Raw genomic sequence first — 25,646 nt, 5'->3', positions numbered from 1 at the left:
GCACCTGAAGGCCATGTCTGATTACACGACCGACGCTTTCTTCGGCGCGTTAAGACACTTCATCTTTCGAAGAAGTATGTGATACAATCTATAGCGACTGCGATACATAGATATCGACAAGCAGGTGCTATTCGTCGCCGCTAGCCAAGAAGTACGACAAATCGGTGACCTTACCCGCGTGCACATCCGCTGGCGCTTTAACTCTCAGGCTGTCCCGCACTTCGACGGATTGTGGGAGGCAGCCGTCAAGACGGCCAAAGGACACTTCCGCCGAGTATTGCAGGATGTCACTTTAACCTTTGAGAAGATGTCCACGCTCCTCGCTCAAATCGACGCCTGTCTCAATTCGAGACCGCTTCAGATCTTATCCGAGGATGCCCTGAGAATGCCAGGCCATTTTTTAGTTGAAACTCAACGGTTTGGGACCATTTTTGGGACCGTCTAAGAGTACACAGAAAAAAAAGAAGTTTTAAATCAACATTTATATACTCGTATATATAACTATATTGTTGCGTTCCTGTATATTATCCGCTGAGCGTTTCCAAGAGATCATCATCAAGGGGGTTGTTTATTAACAACTGCCGCGTCGTTGTGTGAGTGACGCGACTTCGAAGTCGTTTTGTGGACGTAACAATATATAAAATCTTCTTATAAGAATTTGCTAAATCTTAAATTTCAACAATTTTATAATCTTATTTTAATATTATATATTGTCATCTGAAGAATATAATAAAATATGTTATTTTTATATGAAGATAAATTATTTTCTACTCAACATTTTTCTTTTTCATTTTTCATTCAAGAAAAATTATTCTTAAATAATAAGATTAATATTTTTCTCGGTTTAACTATATAAAATGTTTTCATTCAAGCAAATTTTTGTGTATATACAAATATATAAGTTTTGATTTAATACTTTTTTTGTTGCGTATATACGAGTATAAAAGTATTGATTTGACACATATTCTCTTTATCTGTGTATCTCCATATTCTCACAATCAGTCAGCGACCCAAGTAATGGAAGCAACTCGACGATCTCCGTCGGCCGCCTCTGTCTTCTGCAACAAGAGAGCCTAGATAGCAATATTAATCATTTTAAGCTTATTCTAATGTAACTTGATATTAGAATGACGCGTCAAGTGACTAATTTTGCTACCTGGGCCGTTATCACGTATCGTCCGCGTTCATCTCGAAGAGGACGATCTCGTTCGCGTGGTGATCATCTGAACAGCGGTGTCTAAGCTCGTGAGACCCGTAAATCTGCTCATTTTCCTCTCTGTCTCGAATAAGCACGAGAGAGCTATCAAAGTCAGGGAATCGAGTTGAGCGACCAAGCACAAAAACTTTTTTATTAATCGCCTTTTTCTTATTTTGTTAAAATTGAAAAGAAAGCGTTAATCTGTGTGCTACAATTTTGTTATAAACCACTGTTAAAAGTTTAAGTAATTCTTTCTTTTATCTTCTTTTTCTTTTTCTTATTCTACATGAAAATAGTATTGAGGTAATTTCCACATATGTAAATACATACGGAGGATACAGAATTAAAGATTGAAAAATTGAAAGAGCCGTGCGGCTTTAAATTCTTACGTTTATATTCCGCGTCACGAGTTAAAGCTCCGCGCGATATTATACTACAGCAACTATCGACCTATAACCTGTAGTATAGGCTGCGCTATCTCACTTTAAGGTTGATTCACTCTATATGGCACGGACCGTCACGTTCCGGCAACGACATGTATCGACACCAGCGCGACAAAACTTTAAAACATGTGTTTTAATGAGACTGTCTACACTAATCAACACCGACTTGCACGTTCCGTCAACGGAACGTACTGGCATTGACCGACATTATCGTAAAGAATATTTTGACGATTCGTGTCGGTCCGTATCGATATGTGTCGATGTGGGTCTACCAATATGAATTAGATCAGGCCTGCGGTTGCATTTCGGCCAATTTTTCTTACTGCCATCTCCACTTTTTTTATTTTATAGCATCACAAAATATATAAAGAATATGAAAATGTAAATTCAATAAAAAATCTTTTTAATATAAAAAAATTCTTTTAATCTTTTTAATATAGGATGTGCAAACATTTTCGTTTTTTTTTTCTTTATTTTTTTATTTCGGATTCGTCTTCATCTAAAAGTAACGCTGTAAGGATCAATTCATCGTCGCTGGATAATTAATTCATTGTAACTGTTATAAAACTGACGGATGATAGGATTGCCGAAGCAGTCAGAACATATGTAAAATTTGTCGCGCCGGTGCCTATACGTGCTGTTGCCAAAATAAGACGGTCCGTGGTCCGTGTCGTATTTTGTAAATCAACCTTTCGTATATTATATCAATGACATATATATATAGACGAAGCATTCCATCTGTGGAGTGAAGCCGGAAATTGGCAGAATACGACAGAGTGAGATAGTTGTTTTGACACTCTTCTTTCTCACTCTATCGTACAGAAGAGAATATGGCCGCCCTCTAGCTGTCAAAGCTGTCAAAGCTGTCAAGTATACTGTCATGACAGCCAAAAGATAGAGTGAGAAAGAGAAAGAAAATAGAGTGAGAAAGAAGAGTGTCGAAACAACTATCTCAATCTGTCGTATTCTGCCAATTTCCGGCTTTACTCGCTGCTACAGTAAAAGTATAGGAATGCTTCGTCTATATATATATATATATATATATATATATATATATATATATATATGTCATTGTATTATATGAAACAGGGTCCAAAAAAGAGTGAGAAAAGAAGTGACCGCGATCTCTGTCTACATGTATAACAGATGTTACGGTTCTGACTAGAAAAGGACAGATATTAGCCGCGAGTTGTTGCTGTCCTTTTTCCACATTGAGATTTAATTTCGACTTGCACAGTCCATACTATAGGTCGACGGTCCGGCGTTTCGACCCGAACGAGACGGGCGGAATGTTCGAGTTTTGATAAATACGAAATATTCTACAGCTCAAACGTGCGAAATTATATTCATGATTATCTGTGATTGTCGATGAAACCAAACAATTGATCATTATAAGCAAGGTTGTTAGTCCGGGCGAAATACGAGACCTGAGACAATAATATCCAAGGTTGAGTAGTAACTAGTTAATTAGTTAAAAATTAAATAAAATGTTAATAATTTTTAACTCAGCTTTGTTAATTTAAAATGAGTCAATTTTTAACTTAAACTAATTATTTTTAAACTTAAACTTACTAACTTTTTTCCTAAGTTACAAATTTTTTTCATCTCTGAATACCATTATTTTTTTCTATAAAATCTTAAACATTGGACAATTAAATTTTTAATAACGATTAAATTTTAATAAGAGATAATCATTCTATGATGTATGTCATTCTTACTAGAACTAAATTTGAATTAAAATTTATATAAATAAAGGTACTATTAATTTTTATTTTTTTTTCATAATTCTAATTACAAAAAAATACATTCCTACATCAAAAAACAAAATTTTTGTTATTTCCTTATTTGTTATTTTAAATAAATTTAAAAAAATTAACAAATAAAATATTAAATTAAAAAATTTTAAAGTTACGACATTTTAATTTAATACACCCCACAAACAATATTCTGTCCTTTAGAGATTTCTTCTCGATTCTAAAGGATTTTCCTCTGATATAAGAAGATATTCTACAATCTTGAGAAATATCCTATAACCAAGAGATACTGAACTTAAGATTACAATTCTTTTAATGCCAGAGCATTTCCTCTTTTTGTTAATCTAATATAGCGCAAACAAATAACAATCTTTTTCTAACAAATATATATGTACATGCCGCGAGTATCTTGCATATTCTTCTATTTCAAAAGGCTATTCATGTTACAATAGTGGAATTTCCTAGAAGAATTTATTTTTGATCATAGCTTACACATCCATTTTTTTTATTTATATGAATATCTATGTGTCAAAGAGAAATATGCTTCCTGTAAGATTTTCTGTTTAGAGGAAATGTATAAAAGAAATTCCCTGCTTACGAATAAAAATATTTTTTTCAGTGTATAAATATTTTTAAAAAATATATATAAATATAAATATTTTAATATAAATATAAATTTAACTTTTGATTTAACTTAAGTTAACATAATCTAACTTAACTTTTAACTGACAATGAGTTAGTTTTTTGTTCATACATGCAACTTTAACATAACTAAAATAATTTTATAAGCCATTAATTTTAACTTAACTTAGTTTTAAAAAATAATTAACTTTCTCAACCTTGAGAATATCGGAGCGATAAATATCTCTCGCAAATAAAGTCAAACGGGAATTAAGTCCAAAATATACACCTCAACCGTTTAATCTCGCATTATCTCTCTCGGCCATATTTTCACGGAGAAATGATCGAATTTCGTGAAAGAGCAATATTGAAGCACAGGCTTGTTTTACGAGGAAGCGTTACTCCAACGCAAATTTAGAAAAGGGCGAGTCGAATCGAAATCGCTCTCTCTTTGCATTGATTTTTTCGAAGCTCTCTAATTCTCGCTTGATCACTCCGCTTTAAGTAAGATAACGGAGTTCTTTTATACCTACTCGCGTTGAGAACAGAGTCACTCGCTCATTGTAAAATTCGCGCGCGATCGTAACGAGACAAGCTCTCTTTCCTTTTTTTGTAATTCAGCTTCTATAAATAATTTTTATTGTAATTTTTGGACTAAATATAGTGTTGTTTCTTTTCTTGAAATTTAATGTTGTATTCTTGATTCTCATACCTCGAACGATCGAGTCCTATCGCTTGCGCTTTTCGTGCTCGCTCAAACGTATGCTTTCTTACGAGAGAATCCTCTTTATTTCTGTCTGTGAATACCTTAGATCAACGATTCAACACGAACATCTTATCTCTGCTCCATCCCTGTAGAATTCTCACCAGCGAACATGATCTTTCCTCCTCCACGATTTTCTCCATGAGAACACGCGCGGATTGCCTTGCGTACGTCATTCTTCTGTGCCGACTTCCTCGCTCTCGCGCCCCTCGCGGAGGATTTGGGGAATCGATCCTATAACACTACTGCCCATTTTATATAATATCCTGACAAAATATTAAATATTATAAATTATTATTAAAAATGATCAAAATATGTTGTAATAAATCAGAAAACAATTCATGATTAAGTTTTTAGAAACCTGATAAAAAATGATTTTGGAAAATAGTTATTAAGAAAATACCGAGTAAATGTAATATTGTAATATAAAACAAAAAATAGAGTATATTATGTGACATTAATCAGATAATTCTTCTAATTGTAGTAAAATTATTTCTTAAATTGACGAATATATAAAGCGATAGTTAGTCGTAGTTATCAGTCAGTCGCTTTCGAGAAAATCTGTAGCGCACATCTGAAAATTATACGTATGTATATTTATATTGATATATTTTGTGAAAAAAAAATGTTTCTTATATTTGATACATGCATTCCAGCTTTTTAAGCGGAGAATCAATTCCTTCAAAGCTTTACAAAATTGGAAATAAACACAATAACAGTACATTTTTAATTAATTCAAAAAGTTTCAAATAACTTACAAATTAGAAATTAATTTTCGCGCTTGGCTCTATTGGCCGACATCTAGAACATCAGATCACATTTATTATTTATTAATATTGAGAGCCGATTAAATAAAAAATATATTTTCTTAACTTACAAATGTTATTTATTAATAAATCAGTATCTTATATAAAAAACAGTTCGATAATTTCTTTGATGCACAAAAAATATAAATATGATCGTACTTATAACTTTATTGTACATTATTTTTTCGGAGTTTTACAATTATTGTATATATTATAATTAATTATACATAACTTTCTTTTTTTTTACAATTGATTTTTATCACGACTATGTCGCCTTTTAATGTTAGTTTTGTAACAAAACTAATTCCACTTTCGCAAGCGCAGGATATAACTTGGTCGGGATCAAGGCTTGTGAAAAAGGCGAGACAACAAATTGTGTGTGCTTGCGTGCGCGTCCGTGCGTGCGTGTGCGTTGAATGCAGATATTCGCTTACTAAATGCACGCGGATGTATGTGTGCGTGAGCGCATGTACATATATATACTGACATTCAGCAACAGGTGGAATAATATTAAATTTAATAAGGGAATAAGTAGAGAATCACCCTTTAGGAGATGATTTTACATAATAGAATAAGACAAAAATCAAGAATAATTGCAGTGAAGGCTTCGATTTTTAGTTATACTAGACCAGTGCTGTCATTTAGTTGCACATTTCGGGCTGATTTCGTTGTCGACGCCCACTGTTTCCCTCTTGCCGCGCGTGTCTTAGCACGACCCACTAGATTTTTCACATCCCAGGAACGTCTATGATGGAATTGTAATCCCCCTCCCCCATGGAAAAATATATATTCAAAAATATATTCTAAAATATATTTTATACATATATAAATATATATTAATACATATATAAAATATATAAGTGCATATAAGAAATTAAATCATTTTTTGCCGTTTATAATATATTTATAATATATTATAAACGGCAAAAGTATATATGAAATATAAGTCTGCATATACAAAATTATATAATTTTTTGTTATTAAAAAATATAAATAGTATATATTTATGTATATATGCAAAAAGATATTTATACATATGCAAAAATATATTTATATATATATGTAAAAATATATTTATAATATATATGAAATATAAGTTTGCATATAAAAATTTAATCATTTTTTGCCGTTTAGGGTTATATAACAAATATAAGTAAAGAATATATATATTTGTAATATATGCAAAAATATATACATAATATAAATATATATATTATATTTATATTATGTATATATTTTTGCATAATATATATATATATATATATATATATAATGTAAATATAATTCTATTTATAAAGTTAATATATACCATACATATATGCAAGAATCCTATATTAATATATGTATAACTATATAAAGATATGTGATATATATATATGATAGAAATATATACACATATATTACACACACACATATATATATATATATTTCTTTATACAGTTAAGTGATATCACACATATATGGAAAAATCCAATTATAATAATATATACAAATTATTATTCAAAATATATAGCATATATATATATATATATATATATATATGCATATAATATTTATTTGTTATAGATTATATTCAAATTCAATATAATAAAACTATATTTTTACTTACATATATTTTTTAAATATATATATAAATTATATTATGCAAATATGTATTTATATTATACATATATTTCAAGATATATATAATATATTACATATATTTCTACATATATTTTTACATATATATTTTTCCATGGGGGCTAAGCGTTAAGTAATACCAAATAGTTAATTAGAGCATTTATCTTTTGAATAATTTTAGATTAATAATTTAGAATCCTTTTAATTGTAAATATATATATGTATATATAATTCTCATATTATTAATTATTATTAAGAAAAATCTTTTTGTCGGCTCTCAGTATTTAATAACTAAAATGTGATTCTTAAAATCGGCCACAGAGCCAAGCCCGAAAATTAATTCTAATTTTTCGGCACGGTTAATAATCCTCGACTTATTACAACGGGAACATAGGCGAGAAAAATATTGGTCCGAAAAGTCGCTGAAGCGGGAATTGAATCAGCGACTTTTAGGACCAATATTTTTCTCGCCTATGTTCCCGTTGTAATAAGTCGAGGATTATTAATTTGATGGAACGTTGTAATCTCAATTCGAGATACCGTGCCGAAAAATTAGAATTAATTTTCGGGCTTGGCTCTGTGGCCGATTTTAAGAATCACATTTTAGTTATTAATTATTATATTATTAATTATGAATTACAATTCCATCATAAACGTGTGACGTTCCTGAGATGTGAAGCGTTATATATTTTGTTTATAACCCAGTGAGCATTATTGAGAGGAAGAGCTCTTTAAGAGAACTTTTTGAAAACTTCATTAATTTTTCTCAAAAATGATATTAGTAAGTTATCTTTTTGTAAGATATCTTTCAGAAGAGCTCTTTAAGAGAACTTTTAAAGACCTTATTAATTTCTCTTAAAAATGATATCAGTAAGTTATCTTTTTGTAAGATATCTTTCAGAAGAGCTCTTTATGTTGTCTATTCATAGATGTCTGTAGAGTCTCTAGCAAGCGTGCTATTTTACGAACGCCGCACATGGGCAAGCCACATATATACGTGTGTGAACTGCGTGCTCTGAGTTGAATTTCAAGGAGATAGCATTTACGTTCTTCGATATTAACGTTTAATCTTTCTTTCTTAAATTATAAATATTATTAAATATGTATTTGAGCATAAAATAGAGATTATATATTTTCATATATATTTTTGTTATTTGTTCTATGTTGCCTCTATATCCAACAAAAGAAGTTGGGTTACGTCTGCAAAAGCATGTTGCAATCATAAAGTTTTTTTTATTCAAAGTCTATGGGCATTTTGAAACCTGTTTTAATTTTAATAAAATGTTATAAAAGAAATGTATACTAAGATTTATATTTTTTTTAAATATAAAAATATGTAAAAATATAATACTACAAATAACAATTCTTAACGGTAACCTTTTTTGATATTTAAAAGAAGTCAGATTGTGGAATTCTTTTAGATGTCGTTTATGTGATGTCTTTCTTTCCTCTAAAATCGACGCATTGGAGGACTTATTGATATCATAATATTATCATTTTAATGAAGTTATCGGAAGTCCGACTCTTAAACTTGAGTACTTTATGAATTTCTTTTGATAACATATTGCTCACTGGGAAGAGTCCAAAACTCGTTGCTAAGACACGCGCGGCAAGAGGGAAACAGTAGGTGTCGACAACGAAATCAGCTCGAAATGTGCAACTAAATAACAGCACTGCACCAGACAACACAAGCGCGCGCCATTGTCCGATTTTATGTAATAATTTTATATAATTTTATTTTGTACAACTGTCAAACTGTTAACCTTTGCGATGACAGCTCAATGCTATACGAATATAACGCACAATGCGAATCGACAACGAAATCAGCTCGAAATGTACAACTAAATGACAGCACTGCACTAGACAACACAAGCGCGCGCCATTGTCCGATTTTATGTAATAATTTTATATAATTTTATTTTGTACAACTGTCAAACTGTTAACCCTCGCGATGACAGCTCAATGCTATACGAATATAACGCACAATGCGAATCGAGATAGCCAATGAGCATCGCGGAAAAACGACAACAATAAACTTCGATATATGCGAGTATCGACTTTACATACCTTTTTTAGAAAAGGAAATGTTTGAAAATTGGTATGAAAGCAATCCGCCAATCTCTGGTGTGCGTATGCGTCTCAGTAGAGTATATATATATATATATATATATATATATATATATATATTTATAATATTTTATAGTATATATTCACAGTGTACTTTGACGGCGACTCTATTGACGTATTATTTACGCATGCTGGAGATCAATGGATTGTTGTGTTTCAAACATCTTTTATGTGAATTTTCAAACATTTTCTTTTCTAAAGAAGGTATGTAAAATCGATACTCGCGCAAATATCGAAGTTTATTGTTGTCGCTTAAGTTTATTGTGTCCTGGTTAACTATATAATCGACAAATTACGGGAGCATATTGTACAAGTAGAAATAAGAAAATAATGTTATATGAACTTTGAATAGAAATGCTTTATTACAAAGTTATAAACAAATATTGAAACAAAACATGAAATGCAACAACAAATTCGACGTAACACTTGCCCCCCTCTTCGCAAGATGATTGTCGTCCCGACAATCAAATAACGGAAGTGCAAATCCAAAATAATCTTTTCAGGAATCTCTCAAAGAGGACTTCTCAAGCCTCTGCCTCGGCATAGGTCTGTGAAGTTGGCACCCCGAAATACGAATTTTTATAAAATTGATATGGCATTCAATTGTCCACAATTTGTCCACATTTGTCCATAAATAATCGTCTTTTGTCCATCTTGCAAAAAAAGATTTTTAAAAATCAGAAATCAATTTTATCATAAGCATCTCTAACAATAAGTGCATTTGTTTAAAAATTATAAATAGATTCTGTTTGTGCATTATTTGTTCACATTTATCCATAAATAATCGTTTTTATCCACTTAAAAAAAAAAAAAATTTGTATCTTATTTCTAATAAATTTTTAATTTTTTTCACAGTGGACAAAAACGATTATCTATGGACAAATGTGGACAAATTATGGACAATCAAATGCCATATCAATTTTATAAAAATTCGCATTTTGGGGTGTCAACTTCACAGACTTCCTCGGCATTCGCCCAAAGACCCCCGGGAAAACCCACGGATTTAAAATCGCGGAGTGAGGCAGTCTTCGTCCTTTAGATTTAACAATTCCATCTCGTCTTTATTATTTTTCTCTCTTCTTCTTTTCTTTCCCGCAAGCAATTTTATCATCTCTCACTTCATGGGAACACTCGGGGTAAGCAAGTCGCGACAATCTTTTCAAATCCGCGCCTAATGTAGCTAAATCTTCTGAATTTTTCTATCTTCTGTTGGTAAACTGTGTGTAATAAGTTTGGGCCAAATGCCCTTCCCCGAATCGTAATTCTAATTTTGATTTTAAGTCTTCAAATCTCAAATTCTCAACTTCAAATATTCCATCTAAAACTGAACGCGCTTTTCCTCTCAAGCAAGCCGCTTAAACCTATTTAGTTATTCCAACCGTTAGTCCGAGCTATCAGATTGAATTGAGTCAAAAATTCGCGCAGCTTATAACCAAATTCAGTTAAATTTGGATTTTCATTATTTCGCGATCTATTATTGAGGGGACTCAGCTGTAAAAATTGTTGTTGGAATCTCACCTGCATCCTATGAAGCTCGTCATCGCGTTCTCGCAGCTGCGAATCAATATCTCGATATCTCGAAGCGCGCTGCGACACGCAGACACTCACACACTCACTTGCGTCGGGAAATAATAAGGCGTGTATTATAAAGAACATAAATGGAACTTTAATGGAAAATAAGAACGAGAACAAACATAAATATTTAAATAGTAATCAGAATCGCCGGCTGAACATCCGCACACGACGGTTGCGGAATTCGGACTCAGATGACAGCTGTTGTTTACAAACAACTCCTTGACAACGAGATGTTCCTCAATTTCCCAAGCAGACTCGATGGATGATCACGAATTAAACCAGCAGGGGATCGATTGTGCATCTTGGGTTAGTTGCTCACGAAGTGAAAATTACAAAAGTGAGGAAATTCACTAGAGTATCTACAATTTTATTTGTCGAAATCTAGTAAATTTGTTCACTTTTGTAATATTCACCTCGTGAGCAACTCACCCAAGATACACAATCGATCCCCAGAGACGTAACACGTGAGTGTCTACGTGTCGCGGCGCGCTTCGAGATATCGCAAAGCCGCTCTGCGGACCTAATAATATATATATTTACATGTTTCGTTCTTACGTTTTCAAACAAGATTAACGACGATTACAGACATAGTTAACTGGCTCTGCTTTTTTTAGGCTAAAGCTTGTCTGGATACATTCTTCCCGGCTTTCTAACCAGAAAGTTGTGTTTCGACCATGATGCAACTATATGTTTATATGAACATTCTTTATCCAGGAACACGCTCATAAATTTTTAAAACATACGTTTGACTTATCCTACACACACACACACGTATTGTTTATTTATTAATTATATTGTTACATATTATTATAATTAAGCTTACTTAACCCTTAGGAACACCGCTTAATTCCGTTCACACACAGCTGGGTCTGAGAGGACCCTGTCCTCAGCATTTTCAATTACTTATACTATTATATTATACAACTTTTTTCCCCTTGACTATACAACTTCCCCCCCCCTCATCCCGACGTCCTCCTTTGACCTGTACAAAAATGCCACGCCTTCGAAAAATGCACAAAGTCTCACAGACTCAGCGGTATTCCTGAGGGTTAACTTATAAGCTTCATTAATATTTTTTTACAGAAATCAGCTATTTAAGACGTTTATTTACTAATTTAATTTTCATATTAATATATTTAATAATATGTTACAAAAGTAAAAGTAATATATGTTATATATAATATATGTATAATATGTAGAGATGCAACGAATATTAGGCAACTATTCGGTATTCTGTCTATTCGGCTACATTTTTACTATTCGGCCGAACACCGAATATTTAGTCTATTATTCGGCCGAATACCGAATAGTTTTAACTGTAAAACTGGAAGGTAATAAGAAATAATAAATAATTTACATTCTACTATTTTTGGATCTTCGCATTCGATAAAATATGTCCATATAGGCGATTTCTTCTTATTTATAGAAGCCATCATGTATATTTCACAAAACTAAATGAAAATAATAAAAATTAAATAATGAAAATAATAAAAACTACCTAATAAGAACCAACTAAACTAATTATAATAAGAAATAAGAACCAATACCTTTTACGTCGCGCGGTCTGAGCTAAACTAACAAGCGAATGAACTTGTCACAACATGCGTATGTAGACGGAGGTTCGCGGTCGGGAGTGCCGCGCGCTCACTCCATTGTTTTGCCTAATATTCGCCGAATATTCGGTTATTCGGCCATGATCTTATATAATATTCGGTATTCGGTATTCGGTCAAATATACTATTCGTTGCATCTCTAATAATATGTTATAATGCTTTAAACTGCTTTAATATTTTTATAGTTATCAGCTGCTTTCTGTCAAAGAATATTATTCGCGTCAAAGTATTATATAACATATTACTATCTTAATATTTTTAATATATTATTATTTCATAATTTAATTAGCAAATTGACGCTTTATTAATATTTCTTGATAGAAATCAGTTGATTAAAGCGTTAATTTGCTAATTAAATTTTATAAAATAATAATATGTTTTAAATAATATATTATAGTTATTTAAACTCGATTAATATTTTTTGACATTTATCAGTTGATTTCTGTCACAAAATATTATTCGTGTTTGAATAACTATAATATATATTATTTAAAACATATTATTATTTTAATTTTTAAAACGTAATATTATTTTAAATTTTAATTTGCAAATTAACGATTTAATCAGCTGATTTCTGACAAAAAAGATTAATGAAGTTTAAATAAACTTTATATTATCTTTTTTTTAATATCAATCTTTTTTATATAAAAATTGAGGAATGACGCGCGCTTGTGTTGTTCTAGTATAATAAATAAATAAAATATATGGTAAATCTATACAAAAGTAGAAATGTGCCAAATAGTGAATTTTCCGGATAACTGTGGACACCGGATAATTCGACACTTTGACATTTGACTTTTTGCTACTGAGGGGGGGTAGGGGAAGGGGTATAACCGGATAACCGCGGGCGAAGAAACTAAAAAAATGAATTTAACTGTGTTTTTTAATAAAGAAAAGATTATATTTAAAGTTATATGTACATTTGTTACTATTTCGCGCATAATTAACTATTTTATATCGATAATTTTATTAAAAATTTAATAAAATATTAATATTTATTTATTTATTAATATTGGTGAATCATTTGAACTATACAGGGTGATTCTCATAATGGTCGCCACGTTTCCGACGGTTTAAAAAAATGTTTTATATAGTAAAAATTAATCTGTTTTACGCTATAACATGCAATAAAAACAAATTTAAAAATAATTTTAAAAAAATCAATGTCACCTTAAATTTTTTTAATGGAACCACCATATTTTCTTTATATAAATCGAATCCTCACAATATTCTGCATAAAAAGTTATAAGGGTAAGATAGTCAAAAAGTGAACGAGAGAAAAAGTTTACGAGATATTTTATACTCTTTAATTTGACATAATCTTATATAAAGTATCTTATATAAATAATCTTATATAAATTAAAGTATAAAATATCTTGTAAACTTTTTGGCTATCCTATATTCTTATATAACTTTTTATGCAAAATATTGTGAAGATCGATTTATATAAAGAAAATATAGTGGTTCCATTAAAAAAATTCAAAGTAATTTTTTGTAAAAAATTTTTTTTTTCTAATTTGTTTTTATTACATGTTATATAGCTTGCGTAAAGCAGATTAATTTTTAGTATATAAACTTGTTTTTATTCTGTCGGAAACGTCTCAAAAATCCTGACGACCGTTACAAGAACCACCCTGTAATTAAATAATTAAATAATAAAAGTATTTATTATAGTTAAATGGCCAAAAGTTTGATAAAATATTTTGATGATCTATATTTCATCAAATGTTTGGTCAATCTAACTAAATAAACTTTTATCAATGTACGTTTTATACGGTTTTATATGTATACGATTTTATATGTTATAAGTTATTATTCATTATATTTAAAATATTTAAATTTTCACCAGTCGGATTGTGGAAAATGGCCGAATAGATTGAATAGCTGGATAGTTAGCGGATAGATTTACTATCTGGCTATCCGACCAGATTGTAAAAAAGTAGCCGGATAGGCCAGATACCGGATATTTATCGGATATTCGGCACATCCCTATACAAAAGGTCACCCCTTATCGATTTAATCGCTACTTAGACATGTTGTAGGGGGGAGTGTACAGAGTAATTCCCCGCAAGAATTAATTGGCGGTCTGCATTAGTTTAAAAGGTATAACAAATTAAAGTTTGACAATTTTAAAGCGTTCCCTTAAGTATTATAAACTAATATTAGAAACAGTCATGTTTATGTACATCGTATTCTGTTTATGACCTTCTAAGTAAAAAAGTTTCTATTTACATTATTTGAAAGATAGCTACATGAGTATGGATATTTTGACAACAATCGGATTCTCACCGTTTCCTCGCAATTCGTTAGAAGCTTTTAATATGCAATTACACGAATTTCTGAGCTTTATTGAGGATAATAATAAATAATAGAATTTTTTGATAGAACAAAAAGTTATTCATACACAAATTAAATGTAAGTAAACGATGTAAAGTAAACGTTAATTTAAATCGTGAGCCTATGCTTTTTCTGTGTTACAATGTAACATATAAACAATGTAAAAAGAAAAAAACGACAGAAAGTATGGTGCAATTTTGCAGTGAGTCCATTTCATAAGTCATGGTTTTCGCATTCACATTTTTGAATATATAAGATATATACAGATTTATAGGATATTTTTTAATGTCCTCCTCGACATGTATTCCTCATGGATGAACTAAACCGATCGTACTGTTGTCGATTGGTTACATTTTTGTCGCAAGGTATTTTTCATTATATTTTTATATATTTTTATATTTAATTATCTTTTCGTTTTTGTATTAAAAAATTCTTTTTTAGCTTTGTCTTGATAGAGCATAATACTGAAATGTTAGGTGGAGAAGGCATTTGAAATAGATCGAGCGAAAATAGGAAAAAGAAAATTTGAAAAAGGTCGATTAATCACAGGACAGTAGATATTTGGCGGTTTTGAGCGGGAAACAAAAAAAATCTTTATTTAAATCTTTGTGTACCAGATCAGTCTGCATAAGTACATTGTTAACGGTTATTAAAAAATGGATCAAGCCTGGTACAACGATTATATCTGACTGTTGGAAAGCGTATAAATGTCTGGAAAATAAAGGATATAAACACTTATTGACTCTGTTAATCATTCGTACAGTTTCGTTGATTCTGGCATTAAAGCTCATACTCAGAACATTGAAAGAACTTGGAGAGATACTTGTGCTAATATTCTACGATAATACTCGGAAACAACATTATGCTGGTTATATATCGCAGAATTTCTTTTCAAACGAAAATTTACATTTAAAGAACGAATAGAGGTATTTTTTTACATAATGGCAAAACATTATCCACCTTCTTTATAAAAGAAGATAAAATATATATGTTCTTACATGCAGTATTATTTTTATTTATTTCTCCGATAATAAGTGGAGCCCTCCCGTAGGGAGGGCGGAACCCCCACGTGTCCACGCATGTACTTTGCAAGATTCACTTTTTGTCTAACCCAAACCTATGACTAAGGGGTGAAGTATTACTAATAAAAATTCATTCCTTGGACATTGATTGGGTTAGGTTAGGTTAGACTTTTTTTGGAGGATGAGGATGGAAGGGAAGGGTTAGCCTCTCCCCCGCCCATACATAAAGATCATAAAGAGATTTTTTTCGTCAAAAAATAACACATTATTACATCGTATACAAACTTTCGTGTCAAATTTTCATTTATTATATCTCCTAAATCCTAAACCAATGCCGACCGCCACTTGATTCTTGCGGGGAATTACTCAGAATACTTTCCCCTACACATATCTAAGAGCGTTTAAATCGGTGAGACCGATTCAAACACAGTTAGATAAATGTGTAATCTTTATACAGATTTATACAGATTTACCAACAAAACTTATAAATTATAACATTTTATACTTCAAAACAATAAAATAATAAAAATTATGATATTCAAAGGCACAAAAAGTATTCATACAGCTTGATTTTTTAATAATAAAAAATAAAATTAATATTTTGTCGAGTATCCTTTAGAGTCGATCATCATTGTCTATAGTCTTCGTGGCATCGAATTAACGAGATTTTTCGTAACAATAGGTGAAATTTCGTCTCAAAATTTTAATAAAATTTGCACAATTCGATGCTTGCCTTTTCCTCACTGCATTTTCGGGAATACTGCACAAATGCGCTCTATGGGATTTAAATCCAGTGATTGTGGAGAAGAATGCAATTGTCGGGGTAGATTATACAACAGCCAATTTTTAGTGTTATAAGCTATATGCTTCGAATCGTTGTCTTGTTGGAAAATACATTAATTTTCGAGTCCAAGTTTTTCCGCACTGGCGGCTAGATTATTTTTAAAATGGCAATTTATGTTTCATAATTAATTATATCCTCAATAAAATTAAATAGTAACTCCTCCAGCACTCATATAGCCCTATACCTATACCATTACTGAACTACCGCCGAGTTTTATAGTGAATATCAAATTAATCGAAGTCAATTCACAATTCTTTTTCGCCACACTGTGCATCTTCCATCCGATTCAAAAATATATTAAAATTATTATAATATTATAATTATTATTCTTTAAACGTTTTTCATCGAGATCCTGCGTATATAGAAACATTAAGTTTAAATTATCAAGAATATATATTATAGATAGATATTTTAAATATTTTATGCAAAAAAATATATTGACTCAAAATGTAAAGTATATACAAAAAATAATTAAATTGAATTAATTAAATTAATTCATTTTATAAAATATTTACTTTTTATCTTATACTTTTATAGACATTTTACTGAATTAAAAAAATACTGCTTTAATTAATATAATTTTTTTATTTTTATTTATTATATATATACATATATATACATACACACACACATACATATATATATATATATAATATATACATATATAATATATACATGTATACATATACATTATATTTATGGCATATAGAGCATCAATTTTTATTTAATATATAATATATAAAAGCTGTAAAAATTCATTCAACGCATATAAAGTGAGCGCGTTGCCTTGATAAGAGAAAGATAGAAAATATATCTGTCCTTGTTTACTGGACGCGCGGCGCGCGGCTGTATCTCCACCCTATCTCCATCTCTACGATTTGGCTTGATGCGCGACTGCGCAACCTGAAATTGGTAGGTATTGATATGCTGATTATATACGGGTTTTTTACACGCGCCGACTGGATTTTTCGTATTATTAGGCGGCCCGATGGGGGATTGTCTATACAGGAGTACTACTCGGCTTCGGCGCCGGACAACGATCCTAGACATAAGATATAAGAAATTAACCAATTATATTCGATTATTCTTCTTACATTCAACTGTGATTGGTTAATTTCTTGTCTTTCGTCTTAAATTCTTATTGTAGACATTGTCCGCTTAAGGGATTCAATTAATCAGAATCTTTCAGTTGTATCCTGGGAATAGAAATGAAGGACTCTGATTGGTTGAATCCTTTATGCATTATACGTTATGCAAAAATCTGTGCTCCGGTCTTAACGATTACAAAACAATGGGCGCTCGGCGCTTCTGCCAAATGTTCGGTGTTTTCCGGATAGCAGACTTCCGGTATTATAAAATATAAAATTAAAAAATTTTAAATAGATCTTTTTTTAATAAAAGCTGTAATTATATGACAGAGAGATTTACATTGATAATTTTTTTCCTATGCATATTTTGGAAGCTTATAGTTTCTAAGGAAATATTCATAAAAGAAGATAATAAAAAAGCGACTAGACTGTAATATATCAATACAAAACTTCAGATAAGAAATGGACTAATAAGAATTATGTGTAAAAAAAGGCGCGCAATAAACTTATCTTAAAATCTTTTTTATGTGATTTGAACTTTTCGATCTTCCTTTGAATCATTTTCAATAGATGAATTTACAAAACAAATTTATGCAACAAGTTGATGTACTTTTTGGCCGAACTCAAAAAAGCAAAAAATTTAATTGAAAAACGTTATCGCTATCGCTATTCAGCGATAGTTTATTTTAATCATATAAGCACTATTTTATTATAAATCGTGACGTACGCATTTTTCGTTCCTTGTTCCTTATCTCTTTTTCAATCGTTTTAAAGATTTATCGAAAATGTAAGATGGAAATAGAAATCAAGATGCATGAATTTTTGTCAATTAAAGATGATCCAAAAACAAATTTTTTTTTGTTCTTGCTGACACTTAGTCAAAGAATCAATGTATGTACATAGTGTCATCAGTGCACTGGAAATCAATTTATGTTGATTAAATTTTATTTTCCATTTAAATTAAGCAACTTCTTTTAATTCTTTTCTGAATCAAAATAAAAAATGACAAAATTGCTAATTTTTATTTTTTATTTATTATTTTATTTATTCGTTATTTTCATCCATTTGAATCATGTCTATATGTTATTAAGAAAATGTGGCAATTATACGTTCGATAGAGCAAAGATTCAGTTTTAAGAATCTGTTTTTTTAAATTACGATACGATTTTTAATGAAGTTATGAACAATCAAAGTCAAAATGCTCATTTTCTACTTAATCCGCGATAACTCAGTAATTAAAAAAATCTTAGAAACATTTTTAAAAAAAGATTTTGTAGAAAAAACTTTAAGTTTTTACATTGAAAAGTCAAAAATTGTGGCATATTTTTTTTGAGATAGTGACAGGTCTCAAAATAAGACAAAAATTTCTCATTTTGTTTAGCTTGTGGTTCTTTATGTAAAAATCTTGTATTCTTTATGTAAAAATTACCAAACTCAAAAGACAAAAAAATAGAAACACAAAAAAAATAGTTGCTCCTTTCAAAAGTAGAAATTTCAAGCTTTAAAATCCTTTTGTTGGATTTAAATTTCGTTCATTTCTACCGAACTTATAGCTGCCTGAATTTTACTTATTTTTTAATAAAAAAATATTCTCTTAATTTTTGTGATCAATGCAATTATCACAGTCACATCAATTATCCACATAAATAACTCGAAATAACTACCGAAAGTACCTCCTTTCTTAATTTCAAGGAGCTTTTAAAGAGCTTGGGGTGCTTCTACGATATAACGCAGAGATTTTATATGCGTGCGAAAGTGATATCCTGCGTTGTCCTGCGCAGGCAATGGAGATGGAGGATGGTTTTGATTTCGTCGTCTGGTACTGTTCCATAAACGCCTGCACAGTAGTGATTAAGCACGTGTAGTGAAAAGTTGGTACAAGAGGGAGAAAAATAACAAGGAAAAAAATGGTAAAGTTAGAAATATTGTTGAGTTCGATTTTGAATATAATTATTAGTTTTTTTTTTTACAACTTTTTGATTTTTTTCCTTTAAATGTGAGTATAATATTAAAAACTATAATTAATGTGTTGTGAAAACTGTAAATATTGTGTTTTTTATTAATATTATTATTTTACAGAATCCATTGCGTGTGGAAATAGAAACTTTTATTAAGAATGAACCTGTACTGTGGAAAAGGTTCGTTGTACGACGTATGAATAGGAAGCGTATAAGGTATCTTTGGGGGGAGAAAAAGAAGTTCCTCGGATCTAAGTATAATGACATTTTTAAGTTGAGACGCGTGTTCGAAGTGGAAAATGAATTTTGGGTTCCCGATGAAATGTGGGAAGGCTGGGAGGATACGCTGCAGGAGGAATAATGAGATAAGTGGAAGAATGTGACTAGCATAGTTAAGTTTTATTTCAGTTAGAACGCGAATGTACTTACTTGTTATATGACACAGGATTCATTAATTAAAGATGCAAATTATAAAGGAATATTTTATTTTGAAAAAAGCTTTGGTTTCATAAGTTTAATAAAAATAGATATTTTATGGCATTGTGTGTGTCATAAATAGAATAAGAGCAAACCATTTTAATCTTAATGAGTCACTATCTAGCTATATATAAGAAAAATTATATTGAGGATCCTAGATGTGATTGCGATGGTGAAAGCGAAAATTTGAATCATGTTATATGGCAGTGCAATAAGTATGGCGAGGAAAGAATAGTTAAGGATGCAGAACTAAGAGCAAGAAAAATCTTAAGGAATGTCGATATTATCAAGACTGTTAAGGACAAAGACTGGATAACATTCGAATACATCTTCAACTTCATTAGAAAAATTAAGAAAAGAAGTATTTTATATTTAAGAAAAAAAGAAATAGAGACTCTTATGTCTACATAATAGTATCTCTATATAATCTAAAGGCGAGGTTTTGAAGGCACATCGAACTCTTCATCCGAAGGGTAACCTAAAAAAAAAAAAAAAAATCGTAAGTACATTTTATATATATAATAATATAAAATTATATAGAAATATATATACAATTCTGTATAAGTGTATGTATAATTATATATAATTTTAAATTACATATATAATTATATATATACAAATCTTAATAATATATATACAGAATTTTATATATTTCTATATAATTTTATATTATTATTACATGTATATAATTATATATAAAAAATTTGTAGCATCGAGTGTCGAGCGTCTGCGTGTAGAAAATCATTGCACAGATATCAAATATGAGATAGATTTTAGCTTCTTGCGGCTATAATAACATATATGGTGAGTCATTAATAAATACAATAAATATAATAAAAAAATTAATATAGGTGAATATTTATTAAAAATATGTTAAATTTATTATATATATTTATATTATATTAATTATATATATTTATTATTATATTCATTAATAAATTTATAAATATATAACAAAACTATATATAAATGAATATATAATTGATATCATATATTAATTTTTAATACTAATGTGTGCATATTAGAATATAATTTTTTGATCTCAATTAGTATTTGTATAACTCATCAAGAGACACGGTAGTGTCTCGCGCCTAGTTAGGGCGAAGCCGACTTTCAGAAGCGAGGCACCGTGTATCTTTACGCGAATCGGACAGTTCGAGATAGTCATAGATTCGGATGCTCAATAACGGCTGAAGCGATCGAGTTTTTACTAGGTTTAATCGATAGATTGAGATCGAATTATATAATGAAAGTGTCTTTATTTTTGCTCTACGTGCTTTGTAAGCGGAAATATCATAATGCAAAGTCTAAATATGAAAAATTTCTTTTATTATTAACAGCAAAAAGCTAAAATCTATTTTACTTAACATGCTCTGCGCAATGAATTTCTGCGCAGTGCCCGACGCTCGATGCTACCACATTGCTTGTAGAGTGAGAGAGGCATCCTCTTGATGGAAAAAGATAGCATGAATTTACTTGTGTGTTTCTAGTGGACGTGACTTGTGACGTAATCTGCGCACCAGTATGCGCGGCTTTAATAATCTCTTTAGAAGAAGACAGACACACAAGTAAATTCATATTATCCTTTTTCGTAAAGAGGATGCCCCAACTTAGGGCTCCACTACCTTATAAGCAGTCTTATGTTTATATGTCTATGATTAACATTATGTATTTCCACAGAAATTGGATTTTTGAACGCACCGCAACGAGAAGAAAGAAAAAGACGAAATATATGAAAATTGCCGGGATTTGGCGGCAAGGCGCGATCAGCTGATTGGCGGATGACATTTGGGCGCGAAACACTGGCGGGAGAGGTCAATGAGACGCCCCAATCGAGATAATTTTACACGTAATGTGAACGTAATCTGCGCACCAGTATGCGCGGCTTTAATAATCCTCTTTAGAAGAAGACAGACACACAAGTAAATTCATATTATCCTTTTTCGTAAAGAGGATGCCCCAAATTAGGGCTCCACTACCTTATAAGCAGTCTTATGTTTATATGTCTATGATTAACATTATGTATTTCCACAGAAATTGGATTTTTGAACGCACCGCAACGAGAAGGAAGAAAAAGACGAAATATATGAAAATTACCGGGATTTGGCGGCAAGGCGCGATCAGCTGATTGGCGGATGACGTTTGGGCGCGAAACACTGGCGGGAGAGGCCAATGAGACGCCCCAATCGAGATAATTTTACCACGTAATGTGAACTTCCTTCCTGCCCTTGCCTCGCCTTCGCTGAAACTGGGAAAAAACTGGGAGCTGTCCGTCGTTGCTGGAAACTCTACGACTACCGAAATAATATATGAAATAATGGCGAACGAATATACGATGGCGTTGCACGAATCCACTAAGGAGAATGTTCGCAAGCACCTCGAGAATGTGTCGTCACACGTGAGTTATAATCGCGTATTCGTTATATATTATTTCAAGAGTACACTGCACACTGCTTTTTCCTATCCGCATCTTCTCTTTTCGTTTTCCTACAGAATCACGTTTTCCTCTTTCTACCGCATCCTATATTTCTTCTGTCAAGTTTTTTTTTGACAACACAATCAATATTGAACACGTGTCAATATGAAAGTATATATAAATCTACTGTTTATTAAATAATTCGGGGAAAAAAAATATGTTTTGAAGCAAAAAAAAATACTATATATATTTAATAATAATATAACAATTATATAAGAATTAATAATAACAATTATATAAGAATTAATAATAACAATTATATAAGAAAAACACAAGTTTATTTAATGTACAAATGCAATATTTTTAAACATCACACATACACATATACATGTACAGATACCCATGTACCTGTGTTTTGACTTTCAAGCTCAGAATTACTCAGAATATGCAGCTTTTTCATCAGAATGTTTTAGCATTAGATATATTCATGATGTTGAACTTAATGCCATCAATAACCTAGAATGAAGAGGTAGACAATTTTCTATGATCAATTTACTACAGAATTTTCTCATCGATTAGTACTTGTTTAGGTTAATGTTTTTTGGTACCATATACATATATCGAAGCTCTGATTGGCACTTAACTTTGAATTTATAACAAATAAATATATTACGGTTTGCTATTCCATACAAGTACAATCCACACAATCTACAATTCTGAATGTTATTTAGTCTAGAATATAATAAGCATATCTGAATTCGATATTCAATATATTTCTTAATATGAAATCTTTTATGATTTTATTGATTATTTTATCACTTAAATGTCACATTTGCTCAGAAACAATTTGTTTCAATTAATTTCACAAAAAAAAAAAAATATATAACATACTATTTTCTTCAAAAAATATTTAAATACAGTGTTTGAATTATGCAAAGATTTCATTGAGTTATTAGTAATTATGTGAATAATATATTAAATGATTAAAGAAATGGGTATTACAATGGAAATTATTACCCCATTATTAATAATCTTTTTTTGTTAAAGAGAATTTATTTAGATTATATTATTTTATTAAATTTAGATTAATTGCGATCTTTTTTTTTTTTGCAGATATCACCAAAAAAATCATGCATATCACCAATTATATCTCAGGACCATGGATTAAAAAATGGAGTAAACATAATTTCATTACTATATATGATTTCAATATTTTTATTATTTTGTATTGAAATTCCATTAATTAAAATATTTATTATATATAAATTTTTATAGCTTTCCAAAACAAAAGCTGTGCGAAAGATACAACTGAAGGAAGAGTTCAGTCCGGAATTGAAACCACTACTTCAGGAAGGGCCAAATTGCTTTATAATTTTTCCCATTTAATTTCCTGATATCTGGGACATGTATAAAAAGGCTGTGGCATCCTTTTGGACCATAGAGGAAGTACCTCTTTACAAGGTAAATTATTGCGCTGTAATAAATTTTTTCTCAAAGAAATACAATTTTCTCAAATAAAGTTTAATGAATTTTGCTTTAAATTTTCTATAATTTATTAACTTTTTACAGTTGGATAAAAAATACTGGGAGGAGAAGCTTAATTCTGACGAAAGATATTTTATCTCTCATGTTTTGGCGTTTTTTGCTGCTTTCGATGGAATCGTTAATGAGAATCTGATTGAGAGATTCAGTCAAGAGGTGAAAATCGCGGAAGCGCGTTGTTTCTATGGCTTCCAGATAGCCACAGAGAATATTCACTTTGAGATGTATTCCTTGCTCATCGAAACTTACATTTCTGATCAGAAAGAAAAGCAAGTACTATAGTTGGCAATATTTTGTTATCTCAGCACATGTACATAAATATGTATTAGTACAGTTACCTTGATATATATAATGTTGTTTTTTGACGATTTTATTTCAATTATATAAAAAGATTGCATAATTAATATTACTAACGTATTTATTATATATTGTTATATACATTATTTGTTATATTTATTTATATCTACTATTTTATTATTTAAATTAACGATTTTAATTCAATTAAATGCATTAATGCCATAATTTTATTTGCAGAGATTTCTTATTTAATGCAATCGAGACGCTTCCTTGCGTGGGAAAGAAGGCTAATTGAGCATTAAACTGGATCAATCATCGCATTCGCGGCGGTCGAAGGTATCTTCTTCAGTGGCAGTTTCGCTGCAATCTTCTGGCTGAAGAAACGAGGAGTCATGCCAGGTCTCACCTTCAGCAATGAACTCATTTCACGAGACGAAGTTAGTAAATTAGTTGAAGTATATCTATATGTATTAAGTATTTATATAACTTATATGTTCACACTTATTGTTCACTTTTTAGGGATTACATTGCGATTTTGCATGTTTAATGTTTAAACACATTGTACAGAAGTCATCATTTGAACGCGTAAAATCAATTATCATGGATGCTATAGAAATTGAAAAGGAATTCTTGCCTGACACAAGCGTTACCAGTTCAATTGATAGGAATGAATTGTACACTCATGTGCAACAACATCGAATTCGTCGCAGACAGATTGTTCTTCGCGTTAGGATTTGAATAAGTAATATACAAAAACCTTTTTACTATTTTAATTTGTTTATTTCTTTATATTTTGCACAATGATTGCACAATTGATGTTATGATAAAATTTTAGATTGTATTAATTCTTCTTTTTTTTTATTTTATTTCATAATCATAAAATTTTAATTCTACTTTTGTTTGTATTTATCTAATTTATATTATAATGTGAAATGTTAGGTTTATCACTCGGAGAATCCATTCTCGTTTATGAACTTTATCTCCCTGGAAAGCAAAACAAATTTCTTCGAAAAGGAGGTGGGTGAATACAAAAAATTCGGAGTCGTAGAGGAGGGTTCTCAGAAGAAAAGCAACACATCAAGTGTAGTGTTTGGTGCAAATTTTTAACATGTGTAAAAGGTTTTCTTTTGAATCTTTTGATTATA

At 30.4% G+C, this 25,646-nt stretch overlaps 1 long non-coding RNA gene and 2 pseudogenes across 2 annotated transcripts in view; all 3 read left to right on the top strand.

Moving 5' to 3' along the window:
- LOC145937180 (uncharacterized) overlaps positions 1–20,329 on the top strand; it is a 24,920-nt gene extending 4,591 nt beyond the window's left edge. The window contains exons 2-4 of the long non-coding RNA XR_014425515.1: positions 19,504–19,807; positions 19,891–19,949; positions 20,044–20,329. This is a non-coding gene — a long non-coding RNA (uncharacterized LOC145937180). The remainder of the gene's footprint in view (positions 1–19,503; positions 19,808–19,890; positions 19,950–20,043) is intronic.
- LOC145944407 (uncharacterized) lies at positions 15,080–15,702 on the top strand (annotated as a pseudogene).
- LOC145937172 (ribonucleoside-diphosphate reductase subunit M2 B-like) lies at positions 20,326–25,646 on the top strand (annotated as a pseudogene). Its single transcript, XR_014425514.1, has 9 exons — positions 20,326–20,745; positions 21,927–22,168; positions 22,281–22,644; positions 23,776–23,838; positions 23,938–24,123; positions 24,232–24,473; positions 24,739–24,938; positions 25,021–25,243; positions 25,441–25,646. The product of XR_014425514.1 is annotated as a ribonucleoside-diphosphate reductase subunit M2 B-like (transcript).

This window comes from Prenolepis imparis, unplaced genomic scaffold (assembly GCF_030444845.1).
Source record: "Prenolepis imparis isolate NDT839.2.m4 unplaced genomic scaffold, iyPreImpa1.0 SCAF_1, whole genome shotgun sequence".
NCBI classification, from domain to species: domain Eukaryota; kingdom Metazoa; phylum Arthropoda; class Insecta; order Hymenoptera; family Formicidae; genus Prenolepis; species Prenolepis imparis.
The sequence above is the reverse complement of the archived record's forward strand: the minus strand, read 5'-3'. Positions and strand labels throughout refer to the sequence as shown.